Source organism: Larimichthys crocea, chromosome I, assembly GCF_000972845.2.
Source record: "Larimichthys crocea isolate SSNF chromosome I, L_crocea_2.0, whole genome shotgun sequence".
Taxonomy (NCBI): Eukaryota; Metazoa; Chordata; class Actinopteri; family Sciaenidae; genus Larimichthys; species Larimichthys crocea.
This window is the reverse complement of record NC_040011.1, coordinates 35,683,979-35,691,777: the sequence shown is the minus strand read 5'-3', so window position 1 is coordinate 35,691,777 and position 7,799 is coordinate 35,683,979. Positions and strand designations below refer to the sequence as shown.

Genomic DNA, 7,799 nt, shown 5'->3' with positions numbered 1-7,799 from the left:
TTACCACTTTCACTGAACAGGGGTTCTTAACCTGGGTTCGATTCGAACCCTAGGGGTCGGTGAGTCGGTCCTCAGGGGTTCGGTGGAGCCATCCGCCTGGAAATTTTTTAAACCATTGTGTTTACAACATATCTTTGGAGCATCGTTTTCCGGATGCTGGACATAAAAACTAAGAAGGGAACAGACTTTGCTGGTGCCACTTGAAATGACATGGAGACTGGCACTTGCCAAGAGTAACCACGACATATCTGAAACTGGTCTTCAACGAGGCATCAGCAGTAAGTCCACACTGAGGTAAGTGATGTTTGAGTTATGGCACTTGTGTTGGTTTTGTTATTTGAACAAGGTGATTTAATGCACGGTTCATGTTTGTGCACCAGTATAAAAAAAAATCATATTTTATTTTTACTAACGAGAATGGGGTTCGGTGAAAGGGCTATAGAAACTGGTGGGTTCGGTACCCTCCAACAAGGTTAAGAACACCGGCACATAAAGTGTCAAGGCTTCACTTCCTCTCCGTCTCCTACAATGCAAGCCTTGTCCAGAGCTTATCTACATTGGCTCTTTCTGAAGGCTCTGCTTCTTTACAGTAGGTTCATGACCTACTACACCTTTTTGGGTGCCACGTGTTAACCCCAAAACGGCAAGTCTCTCTCTGCTATTGTCAACACACCTAAACCCTCACAAAGAAACAGCCTTATTTTATCTTTTTTTTGGCATGTGTCATATTGCAGGACATTTCATTCTAACCTTCTCTGTGCCTTGACGTCCTTGAGACAGAGGACGTCCCCGTTAAGGAGATTATGATTTATCCGTGAAGAAAACAGACCTTTGGAAAAAATTAGAGCGGTTGCCATGGCGACGGGAAGCACGCTAACCCAAAGTGCCTGACAGACGCTTTTAGAAAAAGTTTGTTTTTAGTGGAGACACAACCCTGTGTGTTTCTGTGTTAAGGCTTTAACGCGTTTTCATCAAATTAACGAGAAGAAACTCAAGGACGGGAGCGGAGGGGTTACAGTGAACATCGTGGAGACGCCCCCGGCCTCATAACGAGCCAGATTTGATACGTGCGCGTTTACGGGCGTTAAAACGGTTTCCGTCGATGTAAAGTTAACCACATCAGCACAACAGTTGCACCGTTAAACGACATGCTCGGTAAAATAACGACGAGTCCTGCGATAGGAATTACTCTGTAGTGATGCTGAGAGCAGAAAACAGGATACTCTTCCCATAAGGTAAGAGAAATACGGGCAGGAAATAAATCAATGCAGTGTTTTGAGTTAAGCAAAAGGATGCTAACTATAGCTGTTAGTTAGTTCAGAATGTTGTTTTACCGTTAGCAACGTTACATCAACCTTGTTATTTAACATATGTTCCTTAGTATATCACTTATATTACTGCCAAAGTTACATTTTTGAACTAAAATAATGTTAAACTAATCACATTTCCTGCAACCGGTAACTAACCTTAATTATATTATAATACTGATGGTTCCAACTGTTGAGGTTACTTTTGTGTTGCCAAATAACGTATTTAAACTAATTTGCATCCCCATTGAATTGAATTTAAATATTAAATTACACTTACATTTAGTCATTGAGCTGGGCTGATTTTTATCCAGAGCAACTGGCAAAAAGGGACACATCAAGGTACAGGGTGCCAATTATGCTTTTATGTTTTGAATTAACATGAGTAAAGTCAAGTGAATTTATTTGTATTGAGAAAAGCACCCGTTTTGTTTTGAAATGTCTGTCTATATGACGTTCATTTGTGCATTAATAAGGATGTTTGTGATGTGTTTTTCAGTGTCGAGGGTAAAACACGTCTCTGAGAGATGGTTAAAAAAATAAAAAAAAAAAGGAACGCGTCTCCAATCACTCCTTACACATTGCAAGATTTAAAAATATGCCTCCCGAATTGCGAGCAGCAAGGACCGGGACTCTCCAGATGACCCAGCCGACAGTGACAAGCTCGCCTATTCCTCCAGAGCTTCAAGCAGAACAGCCAAGGTCAAGCCGGGCTTTTCCGACAGAGTATTTGCTGGCCCAGGTGTTCCAGAACTCCACCTGGAGAGCCGCTGCCGCTGTTTTGGTGAATTATGCTATAAAGAGAGGGCTCCCATTACCCCGATTCACAGATGAAGAGATGGACGTACAGCTTATGAGCTGACCTTCAATACCACTTAAATGTGAGTGGGACTGGTGTAGTTTAGTTAGATTTGGTTTTAACCTTTGTCTCATTGCCATTTTTCCTTCCTCTACCTCCTATTTTTATTTTCTGTTACTTTGCATGTCTGTGAACAAATATTCTACACATTTAAAACACTTTACCTTGTTGTGACTTTGGGACTGAGGATAGTCAACAAACACCTTATTTTGATTCATTTTCAAGTACATTAGATTGCAAGTAAAAACCTATTTGATACCAGGCAAACACACCTTGCCATGTTGAATAGAATGAAATAGCCCCGGGGAAGTAATTGACAGGATGCATTGGATAATGATAGATTGTGAAGGGCAAGTAGAAGAGAACAAAAAATGCTGAATGGACCAGGGGGAATTCTGTGTGATGCTACCAATCTATTTGGCCCATAATTGTATCTGGGAGTAGGGTGTGGTCTTGGGTGACCGAGGTCTATGGGGGTTGTGATTGAAATCATCAGGTGATAGGGAGGGGAGGTGAGTGACTGTCAGTGGCAGGAGATGGCTGAAATCGATTTAATGCATTCTTAGTGGAAGGAGAGGTCAGTGTAGTAGAACAACTCTCGTAGCCGTGAATGGACTGATCCATCGCTGAAACTGGATAAGCCAACAAGGCTTCATTCCCCAGCACTATAATCACAAATATCCATCATCACAAACCCCAGCACCCCTGCTGCCAAAACCTTTATTAGTTTTCCAGCGAATGTTATAGCACTGTAAGAGAGGCATTTAGAGATCCCATTGCTAGGACATGTTGTTCATCCACAATCCTCTTTTTTATACATATACATGTTGAGAATAGAATCTATTGTTGACACAAATATGTTTAAGGTACTCTAAAGAAACATGAACTTGAGCTCTACTAGAGGGAAAAAAGCCTTGGAGCTTATATACAAGTACAACATCTTTTTAAACTTACTTCCCTTTTTGTTCAGAGGGCTTATTCCAAAGACCAAATATTTTCTTATTACTGGTTGTGTTTGTTGCAGTTTTTTTCTACTACTAGTGGCCCATCCTAGCATGTCTGACATTTCTAGAATTAGTTTCATTTGTAGAGTTTAAGTGATTCCACAACGGAGACAAACTTAACGAAAGAGTCAGCTAAAAGGGACACAGTGGATAAGGCAGGTTACCTTACGTTATAAGTTTAAGTATTCTGTTATTTGAGTGAATCTGTTGTTACAATATGTGTATTTGTCCACATTGATACGTGGAGATTTTACGCAGCTTTGGTTACTGATCAATGAATTAAACTTCCTTATGGCTGTAGAGACAGTTGTCGGACTGCCACGGCATCACATACGATTTGGTCACATGTTACATTCCACTCAACTGGCTGTTGTGGTGAAATTGGGTGCAATATAAATGGAGGGAGCCATAGGAATCTCCTCTCTCTCTCTCTCCCTCTCTCCTACTCTCTCTCTCTCTCTCTCTTCCTCTCTCTCTCTCTCTCTCTCTCTTCCTCCCGTGATGGACAGCCATTTTGGTTGCAGAAATTGATTTTTGCTAGTGACAACCACCCATCTGGTAGTTCCACACACACACACATCAATTTGTGCACTGCCTTGAAATGACTGATCCCAAAAGTTGAGCTGAGGTCCAGTTGTTAACTGAAGGGAAATGCTTCAACAGCGAAAAAAACACGCAGAGTAAAATGCCAATGAGCTGGTATTGATCTTGTGCGATTATACCTCTTATCTGCTTAAAACACAAAAAGTTAGCTCAGTAAGCTTGTATCGGTGGCTGAGGGCACCAGGACTTGTCTGTTTGCTGGTGAGTGTCTGTCAATACTAACATGTATGGGAGTTGGTGATGATGTTTACCCTGGTGTACATTTGACATTTCATAGACAAAGACAAAGGAAGTGGCCCAAATGAACGACTATACAGCAGTTAAGTCCTTTTTGCTTCGCCGCCTCCCTGCGTCATTTCTTTCATTCTGTCTTTTTATATCTTCAGGGCTGTTCGACTTTCGTTGACCTCTCCCGTCTCTCTTTCATTGCGTGGACTGTCTCTTATCATGCCTAGAGAATTTCTGTTGTCCAAGGTTTTTCTTGTTGACTCATACCTTGTGTGTCTCAGTGCTTTGAGGTAATGTGCAGGATGTTTAACACTATGAAAGCCGTTTTTCGTTTATTTTACAAATGTTTTGACCTTTTTGCTGCATGAGAGTCCCCCGTCCTCTCCCATGCTCCTTTTTTTCCACTGGCTACTCCTCTGGTATAGTCTGCCTCATTGTCCATACGGTCTGACTGGGCGCCAGATGCCCTTGTCAGATGACTGTGGACTGCGTGTATTCAACTGTTTGCCACACCGCAACATTCTTTGGACCACTTTTGTTAGGCCTGATTTAGAACTGAGAGAGAGACTTTCAACCTTTCACTCTTATTTTCCTTGCCACAATCAGAGAGGTTTACCATTCAGTCCAGTAGATTTGCCATAGATTCCAAGGTGATTTTTAAACTGTATGGCAACAATTTTGGCTGGTGCTCTGTTAGATTAATGTGCTATTGCGTCACTGATGTGGAACATGTGAGACACAAGGCCCTGGCTGCAAAGAGCTGAGGAGCCTGCATTCAGTCTGGCTGTTTCACTAGGGATTTCTCTGACTGCAGTCACCATTACTCAATGCTCATTGTATTATACCGGGATGGAGGCCACAAAGCACAACTTCAACAGAAGTCCTAAATGTAATTGACTGGGTCTCTCTGGTGAAGGACTACTTTCTTGTCGGACTGATTTCAGCAATTTGTTCTGAGAGTACAGGGTCGTTGATATTGAGGAATTCTCTCACTGCCCCACAGTATAAAACCAAGGCACTGTGTCCTAGTAAGGGATTTATAGCTGAATTTTCTTTGTTTTTACTCAACTGCTGTGTTGTGATTTATAGCATGTGGAGACCTCTACAGGCCAAAGCATCATCGGTCCCTCTGGGGTTTATGCTCTGGGTGCACTAAGTGGGTATCACTTTGTTGCTTATCTTGAGGCCTTCTGCACTAATGACCACTATTTGTAACTCCCACTGACACTGCATTGCTGATGATGACCTGCATCGCTGCTGATGATACACGTTTATTTCCTGCATTAAGATAAGCTTTTTACATGCAAACATTCATTGTGTTCCTGGCTGCACATGCAGATGGGTGTTTGTCCGTATTACACACTACATCTAACCCCGTGTGCATTTGGTGAGACCCAGAGTTAACAGTTAACAGGATTAGTGGATGTTTGTGATATAGGTTAACAGAGTGTCCTGTTGGTTTCCATGGTGTTTTTGTTGCATGACAAGCTCCCTTCGGGCGTTAAACATTACTATTTCATTTAGAGGTTGTCTTTTTGCGAAAACAGAATAAGAATTAAAACAAACAAAGCAACCCACAGCCACAACACATGATATGTAAAAAAAATGTGGGTTTTCACACCCACACTAACACCAGCATCTCAATTCCCACCTTGTCATTTACTTATTCGTTGTAACAATAAAGAGGTCTGTTTCCATCCCCCCAACCCCCTCACTGGAGACACACGATATTAGAGATATATTAATTTCTTCCATTGTGCAAGTGGGTTGTAATGAAGCAAATACCTTACCAGCAGAGTGCTTTGTGAAGCGCTGTTGGACCATGATACTGTAAAATTGATCTTGATCTCCGCTTACATTTGGAAAAGGAACGCCGCTTTCACATATCAGGTGTTGAAGTGCTAACATCTGGTGGTTGTTTTATTTCAGAGAGAAAGCATCCTGTAGGCTAGAAGATGTCCACTGCCTTCTGTATGACAACCAGAGCAGGAGGATAAAAAAACTCTCACGCTTTAAAGGTTTCATAGTCACCCCCTTTAAAGATTACTGTTGAGATTTGATAAAAAGAAGGTTGAGCAAAGTTTTTTAATGGTATAGCCAAGAAAATAAGGAAAATGAACGACCCATTAAGTCCATAAGTGTAAAATGAGACATGTTTGTACTCAGGTCAGTATCAGTACACAACAGTCACCAGGCAACCGGTCACACCTTTTATGAAATAAGTGACGGTGGGATATATTTGCTTTCACTCATCATGTTTGGATGAGCCAGTTTGAGTTCAGAGTCAGTTAGTGGCATAGTCCCTTGTGATGTGCCACACGTAAGCACCACAGACAATAATGAAAGAAATTAGGACAAATGAAGAAGAGAGTAACTTAATGTAACACAAAATAAGCATTGAATCAATGGGAAACTGAAGTCCTCCCCCATCTAATTGTTTTAATTATACTTTCAAATTACGCACAATCATTTGGGGTGCCTCTAGGCAGGCCTCTCCCTGCTTTGTTCTAATCTTTTTCTCTCCGTTTTCTTTAGAGCAGTTCTCATCATTAGATTATGGATTTCTCCTTTGAGCATATTTTTTTACCAGTTTAATGATGGAGTAATTATCTTTGCCTGTTATCCCATTGCTACAGATGACAAGCGTCGGGATTCGTTTCAAGGGATAATTAGACACTGATATAAGACGATACCACTAATTATGCATATTATTACTTCAGACACATAATTATACATGGACAATCCTCATCAGAACTATATCCAGCTTCTTCGACCTAACTCGTTTTACTTTGTTTCGCACAGATCAAGATCGTGGTGTACATCATCACTGCAGCCGCTTTTCCTTACTTATCCAGGGTAAGTGAGTTCTATAGGAAGAGTATTTTTAAAAACACAGCATGGTTTAACAGAAAGTAAACTTCGTGACTTTCAGTTGCTGCTGCAAAATCCAATGATTCTGAGGAATAGCTGGAATTTTCTGAGTTTAGCATCTGGTATTCCTTTGTCTAGCTTTGCTTAAACTAATCTAACTTTATTCATTTGGGTTTGCTTTATTTATTTTTCTATATTTGTTACGCCATATTGTGTCGACAGTCAGCAGCTCCTACTCCACATGGTATTTGTGTTTATTCTCTAAGATCTCTGATTAGGGAATTGCCAATTTGATGGTTATTACCCTTGGTACACTCCTTTCATCAAACTCACAAAGCACCTCATGTCTTTTATAGTCGCTATCTAAACAAGACAATCACTCCCTTGGTACTCACCACATCTGAAATGGTACTACTGTATTGGGCAGAATATGCTTTTTCTTATTGCTGTTTCTCAAAACAACACACCCATTAATTTAAGTGAGTGAAATCAAAATGCCGTAACAACCCAGGGCAATGTGTTTGGATTGTGGTGTCTGAGTCATGCACCAAACGGGGGAAAAAAAAAAGGCTAATTGCCAGGAGTTGCCCTTTGCTCACGCGTTGGTGTGTCGACATGCCGCTATTATCAAATCATAAGTATTCATAGCTTCATATTTCCACAGGGAATAACAGCATACTAGGATGATGTTACGATGTTAACACAATACATTTATTTTTTACCACGCCAATTTAAAACAATCGAAGGAAACATATAATTGACTATTGTACTTGGCCCTCTATGGCTAGGTCGGATTGACTTTTGAAGCTGCTGTTTGGTCATTGTCGTGACTCTGCTTGTGCTCTCTTGTGCCCACTTTTGGAGCTAGGCCAACATTATTGTAAGGTTGATTTAATGTATTTAATGTACTAGTAGCTGAGAACAGGG

The 7,799-nt window shown here is 41.0% G+C and overlaps 1 protein-coding gene across 1 annotated transcript in view; it reads left to right on the top strand.

Moving 5' to 3' along the window:
- The first annotated feature begins 1,177 nt into the window (after positions 1-1,177).
- LOC104927293 (putative methyltransferase NSUN7) overlaps positions 1,178-7,799 on the top strand; it is a 43,412-nt gene continuing 36,790 nt past the window's right edge. Inside the window, exon 1 of the mRNA XM_027280969.1 lies at positions 1,178-1,235. The gene's annotated coding sequence lies outside the window, so the exon portion shown is untranslated. The remainder of the gene's footprint in view (positions 1,236-7,799) is intronic.